The sequence below is a fragment of the Capricornis sumatraensis genome, chromosome 10, assembly GCF_032405125.1.
Source record: "Capricornis sumatraensis isolate serow.1 chromosome 10, serow.2, whole genome shotgun sequence".
In the NCBI taxonomy this organism is placed as follows: Eukaryota; Metazoa; Chordata; class Mammalia; order Artiodactyla; family Bovidae; genus Capricornis; species Capricornis sumatraensis.
In genome coordinates this window covers 43,028,732-43,046,289 of record NC_091078.1, presented here as the reverse complement: position 1 = coordinate 43,046,289, position 17,558 = coordinate 43,028,732, and positions in this window count along the sequence as shown.

The window sequence follows — 17,558 nt, the reverse complement described above, 5'->3', positions numbered from 1 at the left end:
CACTCCAGTGTTCTTGCCTGGAGAATCCCAGGGACGGGAGAGCCTGGTGGGCTGCCATCTATGGGGTCACACAGAGTTGGACACGACTGAAGAGACTTAGCAGCAGCAAGGATATGAAAGAACTGTACACAGAAAATTAGAAGAAACTAATGAAAGAAATCAAGGAGGACATAAATAGATGGAGAGATATTCCATGTTGCTGGGTAGGAAGATTCAATATTGTAAAAATGACTATACTACCAAATGTAATCTACAGATTCAATGTGATCCCTATCAAATTACCAATGGCATTTTTCACAGAACTAGAACAAAATCATTTTCACAATTCATACAGCAACACAAACTACCCTGAATAGCCAAAGCAGTCTTGAGAAAGAAGAATGGAGCTGGAGGAATCAAGCTTCCTGACCTCAGGTTATACTACCAAGCTACAGTCATCAAGACAGTATGGTACTGGCACAAAAACAGAACTATAGACCAATGGAACAAGATAGAAAGCCCAGAAATAAACCCATGCACCTAGGGTACCTTATTTTTTACAAAGGAGGCAAGAATATACAATGGGGCAAAGACAGCCTCTTCCATAAATGGTGCTGGGAAAACTGGACAGCTACATGTAAAAGAATGAAATTAGAACACTCCTAACACCATACACAAAGATAAACTCAAAATGGATCAAAGACCTAAATGTAAGACCAGAAACAATAAAGCTCTTGGAGGAAAACATACACAGAACACTCGAGGACATAAATCAAAGTGAGATCCTCCTAGAGTAATGGAAATGAAAACAAAAGTAAACAAGTGGGACCTGATTAAACCTAAAAGCTTTTGTACAGCAAAGGAAACTATAAGCAATGTGAAAAGAAAACCCTTGGAATGGGAGAAAATAATAGCAAATGAAACCACTGACAAAGGATTAATTTCCACAATATACAAGCAGCTCATACAACTCAATACCAGAAAAACAAACAACCCAATCAAAAAGTGGGAAAGAGACCTAAACAGACATTTCTCCAAAGAAGACATAGATGGCTAACAAACACATGAAAAGATGCTCAGCATTGCTCATTAGTAGAGAAATGCAAATCAAAACTACAATGAGATATCACCTCACACCAGTCAGAATGGCCCTCATCAAAAAGTCTACAAACAATATATGCTGGAGATGGTGTGGGAAAAAGGGAACACTCTTGCACTGTTTGTGGGAATGTAAATTGATACAGCCACTATGGAAGACGGTATGGAGATTCCTTAAAAAACTAGGAATAAAGCCACCATATGACCCAGCAATCCTACTCCTCATTATATACCCTGAGGAAACCAAAATTTAAAAAGACACATGTATCCCATTGTTCATTGCAACACTATTTACAATAGCTGGAACATGGAAGCAATGTAGATGTCCAACAACGGATGTATGGATAAAGAAGTTGTGGTACGTATACACGGTGGAATATTACTCAGCCATAAAAGGAACACATTTGAGTCAATTCTAATGAGGTGGATGAGCCTCGAGCTTATTATACAGTTAAGTGAGTCAGAAAAAGAAAGATAAATACCATATTCTAACACATATATATGGAATCTAGAAAAATGGTACTGAAGAATTTATTTACTGGGCAAAGTTGGAAAAACAGACATAGAGAATAGACTTATGGACATGGGGAGAGGGGAGGAGAGGGTGAGATGTATGGAAAGAGTAACATGGAAACTTACATTACCATATGTAAAATAGACAACCAATGGGAATTTGCTGTATGGCTCAGGAAACTCAAACAGGGGCTCTGTATCAACCTAGAGGGGTGCGAAAGGGCAGGAGACAGGAGGGAGTTTCAAAACGGAGGGGTGTATGTATACCTATGGCTGATTCGTGTTGAGGTTTGACAGAAAACAGCAAAATTCTATAAAGCGATTATCCTCAATAAAAAATAAATGATCATTTTTTTAATGTGGGGAGGATGTTTGAGTGTGATGGGCAGCTAAGAATGACTAAACTAAAATAAACCGCCATTGCAGATTTCAGCTTCCTTCGTCACTACTACACGTGCTCACAGCCAGAGTCAGGTGGTGACTCCAAGCATCCCACCTGAGCCAGGAGGCTTTCTAGCAGCTCGGGCTCATGTGGGAGTGGTCGTCCCAGTAATATTCACCAGGGGCTGGGTCACAGGGCTTTTCTCATGAGACTGCACATCTAACATCTTGTACCTTGGGGAGCTGGGACAAAAGACTGAAAAATAGTTGAACTGATGGAAAGGAAGAGTGACACAATTTATTTACTACATGAGAAAAGGTTTAAAGTGTTAGCCCTCAATGAGAATGAGCTGTGCCAGTTTTCTGTGTATATGATGCTCTGACTCTGGCACCAAGGTCTGGATGAAGAAGAAATAAACTTAATGACCGTAAACACAAATCTACATGAACCAGTGGGTGAGTGGAGGAGGGGCACAGGAGGCAGGGTCTCACTGTGCATTGATCATGTGAAGCAGGCCTGTCGGCATCACTTACAGTTGCTGCTGAAATATACTCGACAGGATAAGTCCCCTGCAGGTCTGGGCAGGCAGCTGGCCAGCCTGCAGTGCAGTGGCACTTGACATGAAACCCCCTTTGGGGACAACAGCAGGCCTGCTCCCCACCACCTGCTACCACCTCCCAAGCCACACGATTATGGCACAAGCCACTGGGGAATGTCATCCACCCACCCTCAGGAACAGACAGGCTGAGGCACAGATGAACTCTGTTACTTGCAAAATTCTTCCACACACTCTCCCGTGAGCCCAGGTGAGTCTCTGGTGGCCTGGCGAGGCAGCAGAATAAGTAGTCTGATACCCATTTTAGAGACAGGTAAACTAAGGTTCCAAGAGAGTGTGACTCACTCAGCATCATCCTACAGCAAGTAAGACAAGGCCCAGTGAGAAAAAACTTATTACGGTGACTCTGTTTTAGTCGCTAAGTCATATCCGACTCTTTGCGACCTTATGGACTGTATCCCTCCAGGCTCCTCTGTCCATGGGATTTCTCAGGCAAGAATACTGGAGTGGATTGCCATTTCTTTCTCCAGGGGATCTTCCTGACCCAGGACTTGAACCCAGGTCTCCTGCATTGCAGGCAGATTCTTTATGAACTGAACTACGAGGGACTCCCTTTCACAGGTTAGAGGCAAAGAAAAGAGGCAAAACTTATTTGTTAAATTTCAGTCATCAAGAGCAAAGTTGTGTCTTGTCGCTCAGTCGTGTCCGACTCTTTGTGGCCCTGTGGGCTATAGCCCACCAGGCTCCTCTGTCCATGGGGATTTTCCAGGCAGGAATAGAAGTGTGTTGCCATTACCTTCTCCAGAGGCTCTTCCCAACCCAGGGACTGAACCTGGGTATCCTGCATTGCAGGCAGATTCTTTTACCACTGAGCCACCATGGAAGCCCCAAAGCAAAGTTAATCATTCTTAAATGTTTGAATATTTCCAAATATTCCCTTTCGTTTGGCAGATTCAATTCACATAATGAATTGATTTCTGCTTTAGGGGCAATCTACTTGATAACCCATTCTCTGTGGCATTTTTGTCTTATATTCCACATAGAAAGTTCCCTGAATTTGCCCCAAGTATTCTAAGCACAGGAAAGGAACAACACCTAGTAAGTGTCTGGGGCCCCTCATTCCCTGTCATTCTCCCTCATGATGTGCACTCACATTCCCTGCAGCGTTACCTGGCCTAAACTGTCTTGTCACTGTCTTTTTTGCATATTTCTGGATCTCACTCTCCCAAAGTCATTCAGACCTATCTTTGCTTCCCTCGCCTCTTGTTGACTCCTGTCTGCTCTGCACAGCGGCTCTTCGTGGCTCACTTCCTGCACTCAGTTCTGACTCTTCTCACCTCGCCTCACCCATCCCTTACCCTCCCTGGCTGGCTCCTTACTGAGGGCATCCCAGGGTGGACCCTTCAGCCATACTTGTATTCTGTGCTTTTTTTAAAAAATATAAATTTATTTAATTGAAGGATAATTATTTTACAATATTGTAGTGAGTTTTACCATACATTGACATGAATCACCCATGGGTGTACATGTGCCCCCCATCCTGAACCCCTCTCCCACCTCCCTCCCCATCCCATCCCTCTGGGTCATCCCAGTGTACCAGCCCCAAGCATCCTGTCTCATGCATCAAACCTGGACTGGCGATTCGTTACACATATGATAATTTACATGTTTCAATGCCATTCTCCCAAATCATCCCACCTTCACCTTCTCCCACAGAGTCCAAAAGACTGTTCTTTACATCTGTGTCTCTTTTGCTGTCTCGCATACAGGGTCATCGTTACCATCTTTTTAAATTCCATATATATGCATTAGCACACTCTATTGGTGTTCTTCTTTCTGGCTTACTTCACTCTGTATAATAGGCTCCAGTTTCATCCAGAACTGATTCAAATGCATTCTTTTTAATGGCTGAGTAATATTCCATTGTGTATATGCACCACAGCTTTCTTATCCATTCATCTGCCGATGGACATCTAGGTTGCTTCCATGTCCTGGCCATTATAAACAGTGCTGTGATGAACATTGGGGTATACATGTCTCTTTCTGTTCTGGTTTTCTCGGTGTGTATGCCCAGAAGTGGGATTGCTGGGTCATATGGCAGTTCTATTTCCAGTTTTTTAAGGAATCTTCACACTGTTCCCCATAGTGGCTGTATTAGTTTGCATTCCTACCAACAGTGTAAAAGGGTTTCCTTTTCTCACTGTTTGGGAGAGGGGATGAATTTTACTCAATCCAGCCAATTGGACTTTTAGTTCCTAGGAATCTGGAATTAAGCCTCAATGTGTGTGTGTGTGTGTGTGTGTGTGTGTGTTCAGTCACTCAGTAGACCATAGCCCACCAGGCTTGTCTGTCCATGGATTTTTCCAGGCAAGAATACCAAAGAAAATTGCCATTTGCTTCTCCAGGGAATCTTCCCAACCCAGGGATCAAACTTGCATCTCTTGCATCTCCTGTGTTGGCACACAAATTCTTTACCACTAGAGCCACCAGATCACCGCTCAAATCTGCTAGGCGGTAGGATGGGGCCTGGGAGGGCCACAGCTGGCCTGTGAGCCCAGAGGCAGAGGAAGCAGGTACTTTAGAGAAGCGTGAAGCACAGAGCAGGCCTGGGAGGTTCTGAGGGGTGGTAGAAAGCCAGGCTCGTGGGAGCTCCCTCCTGAGATCAGCCTGGCCGCAGGTCCTGGCTTTGCCCTTGTCTGCTTACTCTGGGGATTTCTATGTCTCATACTCTAACGCTTGCTGCTCTCCACTGCACGTTTAATTTGGTGGGAGGATTTAGCAGACAGCATCTGCCCCCATCTTAACCACGGCTTTATTCTGACTCCAGTTTTGCCACCTCAGGAAGAAATCTGATCTAATTTGTTCTGTAGTGTTACGGGTTAAATTATGTTCCCCAAATTCATATGTTGAATTGGTTCCTCAGAATGTAATTATATTTGGAAACAGGACCTTTAAGCGGTAATTATGTTCAGATGAGGTCATAGGTTGGGCCCTAATCCAATGTGACTGGTTTCCTTTAAGAAGAAGAGATCAAGACAAGCACAGAGGAAGGATCATGGGAGGACCATAGTAAGATACAGGGAGGACACAGGGACAAGGAGAGACCTACACAAGGTCTGTCTGTGTGTAGACAGACCCTCCACACCAAGGAGAGCGGCCTCCAGAGAAGCTGCTCCTGCAGACCCTTTGATCTTGGACTTCCAACCTCCAGAACTATGAAATAATAGCTGCGTGGCTCCTGGGTGTGGCTTCCACCTTCTCCTGCCTTACAGGCCCCACCAGTGGCCTCAGTGGTACAGTGCTCTCCTGAGTGGGGCACAACACTGTTGCCCTTAACTGACATACCCACTGAGAGGACATTCCCCTACTCGCCTTATAAACACCCCTCATCAAACATTGTGTTTGGATCCCTAACTCGCCCATCACCTCATTTGCTTGCTCTTCTTTGCAACACAATTCCAGAGTTCATTGAATTCTCTCCCTCGCTTCCCCTCCCTCTTCTCCCTATTTTTATTTGATATTAGATTTTCAGTTGTATTTTACTGTATTTGACTTTCCAAGGAACTTTAGATCCCAGAGCTCAGTCCTCAGCACCTGTCCCCAACCTCCCTGCACTCTTGGTGTCCTCAGTCACCCCTCCATGGCCAGGGGCCACCACATCCATCTCAACCCTCACCTCCCTCCCAAACTCCAGACACTCCTGTCCACAGTTTTGCGATGTCTCAGAGAGTCTGTGGGACATCTCTCACTCAACACCCCCACCCCTGCCCCGTGTTCCTTCCCCAGGAACCAGCCCTATCTCCTGTCTTGCTGCCTCTGCTGAGGGCAGCTCTGGGCAGAGTCCCCTTAAGCTACATCAACCTTAACTTCTTTCTGTCTCCCAGACCCAACTTACCACCTGCAGGAAGTCTTGTTGGTTCTACCCTCAAGACTGAAGAGACAGACCCTCCTCGCCTGCTCCGCTGTACCCCTATCTGAGCCACCACCCCGTCTCAGTGATCGCATTTCCTTTCTGAAGATCTTCCTACTGCTGCTCTCCATGCGCGCTGCCAACACAGCAGCTGGCATCCACCACGTCTCCTCTGCCCCAAATCCCCCAAGGCATTCGTCTCACTCAGAGCAGAAGCCAAGTCCTATGGCACCCATGGGGCCCCACGTCCCCAGCTGGCTTCGACCTTTGACCCATCTCTAATCTCCTTCCCTTCACTCTCCTTTTGATCCACCAACACTGGCCTCCCCTGTTGACCCTGCAGGCCAGACGAGCTCCTGCCTCAGAACACACCCTGGCTACTCTGGCTCTTGCCTGGAAGCCCTTCCCTAGGGACTTGCTGGCAAACCCTCTCACCCCCAGCAGTCTGGGCTCCATGGGGCCTGCAGGTCTCCCCTTTAACGATGTAGCCTGACGACCCTACTGTGCCCCATTCCTTCCGTCCAGCACACCTTCTGCCTCCAAACGCACTCTTCACTCTCCTTGCTTGTTACGTGTTATCTCATCACTTTTCTCACCCCTATGCTGGAATGTAAGCCCCAAAAGGACCCTTTGTTCCTTGATGCTACCCAAGTTCCCAGGGCAGTGCCCAGCACCCAAGCATGTGCCCAGTAATACTGGGTGAACAAGTGAGCAGGGCTCCTCACTGAGCCCACCTGCCACTGTCCCCTGTTTCCTGGAGCCTGAGCCTCCTGCCCTGTGGAGACCCTCAGGGGAGGAGTTCCTCACCCGAGGGGACCAGGTGCTGTTTACACAGTTTTCTTGACACCCCTGCCTGGGAGCACCTACCCAAGTTCAGATCCACCCCAGCCCCACACTGATGGCACTAACAGGCTTGTAACTGCAGTACATCCTGAGTCATCTACTAATCTTTTGAAAAACCCTACAACACTGCTTTTAGTTTATTTCATTCCCCCCACCCCCATGCCTGTTGGGTCAAGTTCACATGTACAGGTCTGTGAGCCCACTTCCAGCTGGGCGCCGCCTGGACCACAGCTGTCTGCACACCTCCATTGCTGCCATCTCTCTGCCTGTCACCTGTCCCACTTCTGTTCCCTCATCCATCCATCCTCCCAGAATGATCAGACTTCAGACTAAACTATATTTATCCTTGAAAGCCTAACTCAAACCCTCCCCCACAACCCTTCCAGCACTCTGGCCCACATATACCTGCCTTTTCTTTTTGAACTGTCATAATTATAACTGGGGGCTTCCCTGGGGGCTCTGTCAGTAAAGAATTCGCCTGCAATGTGGGAGACTTGGGTTTGATCCCTGGGTTGGGAAGATCCCAACCCGGAGGAGGGCATGGCAACCACACCAGTATTCTTGCCTAGAGAATCTCCATGGACAGAGGAGCCTGGTGGGTTGCAGTGCATGGGGTAACAAAGAGTCGGACACGACTGAGCATCTGAGCACAGCTTAGCACAACTACAATTGAGAGCTGCTTCTGATTTAAAGCCAGATCAATGCAGTGGGAGATTAAGCTCAGTAAACCTTTTTTTGTTTGGAAACCTAAAAGAGACTTAGAATCATGTCTTGCTCTCTACCACATATATTGCATTTAAAATTTTCTGTTGACCTCTTAATTGTCCACCCCAGCATTTTGACACTTTTTATTGCCTTCCTGTCTATTCTTTGTTTGTGTGTTCTGTCTTTCAAACGAGGCAATAAGTTTCTTGAGCGTAAAGGCTGTTTCACAGAGCAACACCTTAATTAGAAATTTCTTAGGAGCATGGTTCATTTATTCAAAGTCAACTATGTTCAAAAAATAAAAACAAAACATCTTCATAAATCATTCTAAGCAGAGCCTCCTGGTTTCAGCTGCAAGTCAGAAATATGTTAGTACGGTGTCTGCTCCCTACCCATTCTGGTCAGCTCAGCTCGCTTAGCGGGTGTGGGAGTCTGGGAGGTTCCTGCAGACACCTGGAGCCTCTTGGTACTCCTTCTCACTCTCTGAAGTGCCTTGTGGGCTAACCTCTGGGACCCACCTCCAGCTCCCCACCCCACAACCAAGTCTGGAGCACAAGATCCAAATGAATTGAAACCCATTTCCTCAGCCTTGTATACACTATACTAAAAAGTATGAGATTTTTTTTTTTCTTGAAAGCAGAGGTTTTTCTCTGTGTTCTTCATCAGTGTTTCCTGTAACCTATAACAGAGCTTGAAAAAAGTATATACTCAAAAAAGTCTTTGCCGAATGGGTGACTCAGCTTACTGGAGATTTATACTTTGAACCCTATATCCCCAATTACTCAATGAAATGCTCAGGAATGATCAGTTATCTTCATGGGGAGAAATGTTCTCCCTCCCATTACCTCCTTACGCAAAAACAGCTCAGAAATTACCCCTAGGCCTGTTCACCTGATCCTGCAGCTAGCCTAAGGGAGCTGATTCCCAGACACTTCCTCACGGTCACCTGCCCAGCTCGCTGCCCCATCCTCGACGTAGGACAAGCTGTGACTGTGTCCCCTTCTCGTCACCAACCTCATCAGGCTCATCAGGCCCTCTGTCTCAAGCCCTTTTCTCTCCAGGGCTTTCCATCCCTCATCCCTACAGAGGTCAAACCTTTCTTCTGTTCTGCCATGCTTAACATTGCCCCAGCTCTGCACTCATTTCCTTCCTAGGACCTCCAGACACAGTGCATCTTGTGTCCAGCACACTGGCTCCCTTGGTATTGGATGCAGGAATTTTTCTTAGTATAATCTCTCTTTTCTGACATCCTAGAACATCCTGGATGCTCTTCCTGGTTAAGAAGTTTCTAAAAAGACATTCTGTCTGAGGATGAAGCATCTTTGCTAACAGAGGTATGGATAATTTACATGCATTTTTAGAACTTCCGAAGAGATTAGATCCAGAGCAAAAAAAAGTTCTGTGGAGCTGAGCTTAATCCTTAGCAGTTTTGAGGACAGACACCCCATAGAGCACATTTTTGTGTCCCTTTCACTTGTTAGAGAAGTTCTAAACCTAACAGAGACCTGTAATGAACACGTGTTCAATAACTGATAGACTGACTGACTGCCAGCCAGCCGAGAATGCCAGATGTTTCTGTCTGGCGACAAGGTCTGGGTTTTTGCTTTTGGGGGATTTTTTTTTAGGAAAAATTATGATTATTTTCACTGCAATTATCCTGCAAATTTCCCTCATTTTTCCTTTATTGTTTTTTTCTCCCAACTTTTCACCTTGAAAAAATTTTAAATATAGACAAAGTTGAAAGAATGGGATAGTAATCCAATTATGGTCTCCACCTGGATTCAATAATTAATGTTTTTCCATATGTGGTTTCTCTCTATATATTTATGCCTGTGGCCTGCTCAGTTGCTTCAGCCATGTCTGACTCTTCTCTGTCCATGGAATTCTCCAGGCAAGAATACTGGAGTGAGTTGCCATGCCCATCTCCGGAGGATTTTCCTAACAGAGGGATCGAACCCATACTTTTCTGTGGCTTCTGCATGGCAGGCTGATTCTTTACTGCTGAGCCCCTGGGGGAAGATATATATTTATACCTCTCTCTATAAAATAACTCTCTCTATAAATATAAATACTTCTTTGCTGGCCCATTTGAAAGTAAGTTGCAGACATCATGACACTTCACCCCTTAAGTATTTCAGGCTGCACCTGCTAAGAATGAGAACATTTGTCTACATAAGTACAACAGCATTATCAGAACTAAAAATTAATAATCATGTCAAAATATAATCTAATATTCCTTCATTTATTCTTAAATTGGAGATGTTTGCCTTTTGATTACATAATGACTTTGTTTTCATAAATTGAATTTCAATTCTTTTTCCCTACAAGTCCACTACATTTTATAGGGATAGGAAAGACCTATAGTTCACAGAAAACCACTGAAGTCTCTGGTTCTGGGATCGTAAGGCGTTAGTCAGTCTCAAAAGGTGAGTTGTGTCCAGAACAGGCCACATCTGTCCTTAAGCAGGTTCTGGGGAAGAGATGCTTTGGGCCCCTGAGAGCTGCCCAGGCCCAAGGGGCTGTCAGAGACTGAGCCCTACAGCTATGCAGTGTAGAACCTGCTCTCGCTTCAGTCTGCGTCTAGTGTCCTTTACATACTTGCCTTACCGAATTTAAACACAGTAAATGAGCCAGCTCCCTTCTTGCCAATTCTGACTCAGTAGGTGTGGGGTGGGAATCTCAGGAAATTGTATTTTTACAAAGTTCTCCAGGATTAGAAATCTGGCAGGGGGAGGGGGAAATGGAAAATCCCCCATGACACTGTCTGCCCACACAACACTTCTCTCTATATCTTATGTGTATGTGTTTGTGGATTTTGTAAGATGATTCCAATTATCTTCAAATGTGAGTGTTGTATAAACTATAAATAAATGAGTGACTTCCCCAGCACACCCATGCACATGTTCCCATCTTGGGACTCTGCAGCTAAGGGAAGAGGGGGTGTCACTGTGAGCCTAGAGTGAATGGCCTGGGTCTTCACTTGGCCCTGCTATATTCTAGTCGCATGGATGGTTTAGAAAACTTACCTGAGTTCTCTGAGCCTCAGGCAGTCCTCTGAGATGAATAGAGTGATAACTCATGACTACTCAGTGAGCTGTGCCTGTGTAAGCACTCTGTGAGAGTTGGAAGTCTGTTCACCCAGAGTCCAGGTCTATATAACAGGCCGCTGGGGCAAGTGCACCAGGGGTTTGTTTATCTTGGGAACTGAGAGGTCTCCCAGGAGAAGCCCATTGTAAAAAAGGGCAGCCACCATGGGCTGGAGGAGAGGACGGGAAGAGGACTTCTGAGGTTAGGGAAGCAGCTGCTGATCATCAGAAGGTTCTCCTCCCCACCCAGGTTGTGCAATACAAGAGTGGATAACAACGATTATCATCTCTGAGGAGTGTGGACAAGACAAAGGCCCTCAGCAGCTCTGAGGCAGCTTGCCCCATGCTGGCAACAGCAGAGGTTGCCCTGGGGGCACCCCTCCCCTGGAATGGGTTTCCTGGTACTCTTGGGTGCAAGGATTCACACAGGCAGGAGGCGAGTCACAAGCACATGCTTGGTTGACAACAGCATGATCATGGGGATGTCCTCCTTGTCCCAGGTACTCCTGGAGAAAGAACCATCCAGAAGGAAAGGAGCTATTGTGCCAGCTCCCAGCTCTAGTCTGGAGCTCCTGTCCAGGAGAGGCTGGGGGTGGGCTCCAGCACAACGATGGACAATGAAGAGCAGGAAGAAGCCCCTGGGCAGCTGGCCCTTCATCCCCCATGGCCTGCCGTTCCCCTAGTGTGAGGCAAGGAGGCTGTGCAGACACTTCTGGGCTGCTCTGTTCTCTGCTCGGTGGACTGCCAGGGCCAGCAGGGAAAGGAAGACAGCAGTGCTGAGAGGGTTCTGGACAGAGGCTGATGAGCCAGGCTGTTTCACTGAGGCTTTAGATGCCAAAAAAGAGTCAGTGATTCCTCCTCCTTTCTGATTGTTTAACTGAAGCATAACTTGCATATAGGTAATGCATCTATCATAGCTTTCCAGTCCATCGGACTTTTTCAGAAACTCAATGGCTCCCGCAGCCAGCACCCAGATCCAAAGCCAAAGGGTCCTCAATTTCCCCAAAGACTGCTTGCTGAGCTGCCTTGGGCAGGTAACACAACAGCACTGGGCCTCACTGTAAAACTGGACTAATCATAGTGTTTACTTTATCAGGCTGTTCTGAAGATTAATAATAATCATGGAAAATAATATACAAATAGCACTTGGAACAATGCCTGGTGTGTAATAAGGACATCGTTAATGTTTATATTTATAGGGCAATCGAATTCTTTAACCTAAATCACAATGATGAATAATTTCTCAGTCTCAACTCAAGTCAGGAAATTTCTGGGAAGATTATGGGAGGTGGTCAACGTATGTATCCACTGGGTATGGGAGGGAAAGTAGTCCTCGACTCACCATGGATGGGACTGTTATACTTCTAAGTGTCCCCTCGCGTTAAAGCCAGCTCATGGTAGGACACGGGCAGCAGACTTTAATGTCTGCTTTTTACAACGTGTGTTAGTCAGTCGTGTCCAGCTTTTTGTAACCCCACAGACTGTAGCCTGCCAGGCTCCTCTGTCTACGGGATTCTCCAGGCAAGAATATTGGAGTGGATTGCTGTTCCCTTCTCCAGAGGATCTTCCCAACCCAGGGATGGAACCCTGGTCTCCTGCATTGCAGGCAGATTCTTTATCATTTGAGCTACAGGGAAGAATTTTTATAGGAGCCTCAACATCCATGGATGGGGAACCTGGCGGGCTGCAGTCCATAGGGTCGCAACAGTGGGACATGATTGAAGTGACTCAGCACACATTATAAACGCACTTCAAATTTTAGAGGTAAATAGTTCTTGTTATTCAATCTCAGTGTATAGTATTCTGGTCCCATCTAAGAAGTTAAAATTTTGTTTTTCTATTCTTTCCTAATTGGATGTTTTCCCCCTACTAAAATAGTTTAGGAAAAGGAAAACTGAACAATCAGATTATTTAAAAAAAAAAAAAAAAAGGTTCTGTTGCATAGAGACACATATTTCAGCAAATTGTACAGGGTTCCTGACACCTCTGCCAACAGCAACTGGGACAGTGAATGGCTGCAGAAATATCTCCATTTCATTGATGTGTTGCTGTAAGTAGGCACTGTTCCTGCTGTACTGAACACTCAAGAAAAGCGCCCTAAGGGCTTCCGGCAGGAGAAGATGACCCAGAAGAATGACTACCGCAGAGCCACCTAGGCTGAGCCAAGGACAAGTCAGCACTTTAGGAGAGTTGGCACTCGGCTTATTACCCAGAGAAACACAGGACGTGTGTACAAGCAGGTGTGGGTGCAAGTGTGGCAGGAAGGTAGACACAGGTGAAAGGAAGGGAAAGGAGAGTTCTGCCTGTGCGAGCTGCCTCAGGAACCAAGATACAGTGAAATTTAGAGGCCTGAGCTGGGTAGCTTTACTCAAATGGTCTCAGGGTTCTGCATCTGTCTTCATTCGCAAAATGCAGCAGATCCTCAGGCTCTATCACACTGTCAGTTAAATCGCTGTTTAAAGAAAATAAATCAAGCTTATAGGAAAGTTGGCAAAATAATTCTCACGTGCTCTTTACCTAGACTTATCACCTCCAAATATTGAATATTTTGCTACAGCTGTTTTATTATCCTGCATCTACACTTTTCCTGAACTTTTGAGGGTAGCTTGTGTTTATCAGGCCACTTTAACCTTTGATACTTCAGTTGCTATTTCCTAAGAACAAGGCTTTCCTATGTAGTCATGCCATAGCTCTCACAATCAGAAAATCTCACCCCCACGTGTGCAGGCAGTGTTGTACGGTTGAGCTATGTTGCTACCTATCCTGCATCCTTCATACACTTTCATTAATTGTTCTTGTCACATTCTTAGCCCCTCACAGAGGATCATGGGCTCGAGTAGTCCTCCTGTCTGTCTCCTCAGGTCCACTAGTCTGGACCAGCTCTTCGCCCTTTCCTTGTCTTGCATAATAGTGACATTTCTGAAGAACACAAGTCAATTATTTTACAGACTGTCCTTCAGTTTTGTTTCTTTCAATATTTATTCACTATGAGATTCAAGTTGCGTATCCTTGGCCAGAATACTAAAATGGCATTTTGTGTCTTTCTCAGGGTATTTGTGCAGACACAGGATATCCACTTGACCCTCATGAGTGAGTCATCTGATCACCTTGCCAAGGTGTTGCCCAATCTCTCCACTGTACAGTTACTAGTCTTCTTCTGTAACTAACAAGTATTCTGACAAAAGACATTATAAACATCCTCCTTCTCATCCAACTTTCCTGTTCCTCCTGCCCCCACCACACACACTTGAATATCTACTAATGAGTCTTCTCCAACCAACCATTACTATGATGGTTGCAAAACAGTGACTTTTAATGTCACCTTCCCTTCACTTTTATCAGCTGACATTCTATGGAAAGAAAGAGCCCTCTCATCTCCTCCATTTGTTTATCTATTAATTACCAGCATGTACTCTTGGATTTCCATTTTATTCAGTATGTATTTTGACACATATGTGTCCTAGATTTAGACAATGGGACCTTCAAGCTGGCTCCTGTGACCTTTTACCCCTATCTCCCCAAACTGAAACTCTGTACCTTACTTTCTATTACCAGATGTTCTAGGCTCATCTAGTACCATCTAGGCTCCAGTCTAGATGTGGAAAATTTTTCAAGAGATGGCAATACGAGACCACCTTATCTGCCTCCCGAGAAATTTGTATGCAGGTCAAGAAGCATGAGTTAAAACTGGACATGGAACAATAGACTGGTTCCAAACTGGGAAAGGAGTATGTCAAAGCTGTATATTGTCATCCTGCTTATTTCACTTATATGTAGAGTACATTTTGTGAAGTGCCAGGCTGGATGAAGCACAAGCTGGATTTAAGACTGCTGGGAGAAATAGGAGTAGCCTCAGATATGCAGATGACACTACCATTATGGCAGAAAGTGAAGAAGAACTAAAGAGCCCCTTAATGAAAGTGAAAGAGGAGAGTGAAAAAGTTGGCTTAAAACTCAACATTCAGAAAACTAAAATCCCATCTGGTCCCATCACTTCAATGGCAAATGTATGGGGAAACAGTGGAAACAGTGACAGACTTTATTTTGGGGGCTCTCAAATCACTGCAGATGGTGACTGCAGCCATGAAATTAAAAGAGGCTTGCTCCTTGGAAGAAAAGCTATGACCAACCTAGACAGCATATTAAAAAGCAGAGACATTATTCTGCCAACAAATATCTGCCTAGTGAAAGCTATGGTTTTTCCAGTAGTCATGTATGGATGTGAGAGTTGGACTGTAAAGAAAGTTGATCACTGAAGAATTGACGCTTTTGAACTGTGGTGTTGGAGAAGGCTCTTGAGAGTCCCTTGGACAGCAAGGAGATCCAACCAGTTCATCCTAAAGTAAATCAGTCCTGAATATTCATTGGAAGGACTGATGCTGAAACTGAAGCTCCAAACTTTGGTCACTTAATGCGAAGAACTGACTCATTGGAAAAGATTCTGATGCTGGGAAAGATTAAAGGCAAGAGGAGAAGGGGACGACAGAGGATGAGATGGTTGGATGGCATCACCGACTCAATGGACATGAGCTTGAGTAAGCTCCAGGAGTTAGTGATGGACAGGGAAGCCTGGTGTGCTGCAGTCCATGTAGTTGCAAAGAGAAAGAGCTGGACACGACTGAGCAACTGAACTGAACTGAGGCTCCAGTCACGGATCAATCGCCGCTCCAAGGAAACTTTCTTGGGATGGAAAATGGGATTTAGAAACCAAGATCTAGTTGCAAGATGTACTCATTTATGCCAAGATATTGTTGCTCTGGTCCTTTCAATGGACAGACCTAGGAAATATGTACATACATGAATATGGTATATGTAGAAATGTTTGTTTATGTGGACATAAAGATGAGCGTAGACAAGTGTATATATGTGTATGTATATATGTATAAAATAATGAGTTCGCACTGTTCTAATTCCACTTCTACTCCAAGTAATCTCTGCCTTCCCTCATTCCACACTGTATCTCCTTTCTTCCATAATGAAAACCCTAGATCCCCGAAACAATACATTTTCTGATTTGCTCAATTGCACAATGTGCATAAAATACTTCGATTGTGACAACCATAACACTATGAAGAAGAAGCATAAAGAAGAGTTCAAAAATTGTCTGGAGTCCGTTTTCTAGGCTGAGGGTATATAGCTCAAGTACTTTGTTTAAAAGTTATACATATTAATCCCTTTATCCCCTTTCAATCTGATTATGTTATCCATTCACAATATAGTTGGGTTCAGGCATTTCTGTTTGGACTCAGTTTTTAGTGATCCCGTCATAGTTTTGTTGATTTTATTTTACTTTTGAATATGTAGGACATTAACATGTTTCCAGAACTTCCCTGGTGGCTCAGACAGTAAAGAGTCTGCTTGCAATGCGAGAGACCTGGGTTCAATCCCTGGGTCAGAAAGATTCCCTGGAGAAGGAAATGGCAATCCACTCCATTAGTCTTGCCTGGAAAATCCCATGGATGGAGGAACCCGGCAGGCTACAGTCCATGGGGTCACAAAGAGTCAGACATGACTGAGTGACTAACACAGAAAACATGCTTCCAGGATCAAGCCTAGGAGAAAGGCATCAGGTGTCACACTCTTCTGTTCCTCTCTCTCTTCCTCCCACTCCTTACAGGTAACTCATTTCATTATTTTCTGCTTTGTCATTGATGTGTCAGTTGCCAAAATAAACAGATATTTGTATGTTTTCTTATTTTCCCTTCTTTCTTATATAAAAGTAGCATGTAATATATAAGCTACTGTATTTTGCATTTAATACGTCATTTAATGTTTAATAAGATATCCCAGAAGTCATTCCATATCTGTTCATAAAAGGCTTCCTTATTCTTTCTTATAGCCCTACCAACAGAGTTCTTGTCATGCTTTCCAATTTTTGCCAGTTTGTTGGGGGGATAAATAGTATCTCTGTAGTTTTAATTTGCAACTCTTTTACGAGTAAAGTGGAACATCTCTTCACATGTTTACAACTCATAAGCTCTTTACTGTGAATTGTCTGTTTATGTGTTTTGTCCTTCTTAATATTTAAGTTCTTAATATATTAAGGATATTACTTTGCTCCTTTATCTATGCTAGGTGTGGAAATAATTTCTTCCCATTTGTCATGTCTTTTTATTGTGTAAAATGTACATAACACAAAATTTACCATTTGAATCAGTTTCAAATGTACATTTCAGGGACATTAAACATATGCACATTGTTCTGGACCACCATCCATCCCCAGAACTTTGTCATCTCCCCAAACTGGAACTCTGTACCAGTTTCCCCATTTCCCCTCTCCCAGTCCCAAGTAACTACCAAGTAACTACCCTTCTTTCTCTTTCTGTGAATTTGACTTGTCTAGGTACTTCATATAAGTGGGTTCATAGTATATGTCTTTTTATGCCTGGTTTATTTCACTTAGTATCATGCTGTATCATTCAAAAAACTAAGATCATGGGGTCCAATCCCAACATTTCATGGCAAATAGATGGGGAAACAGTGACA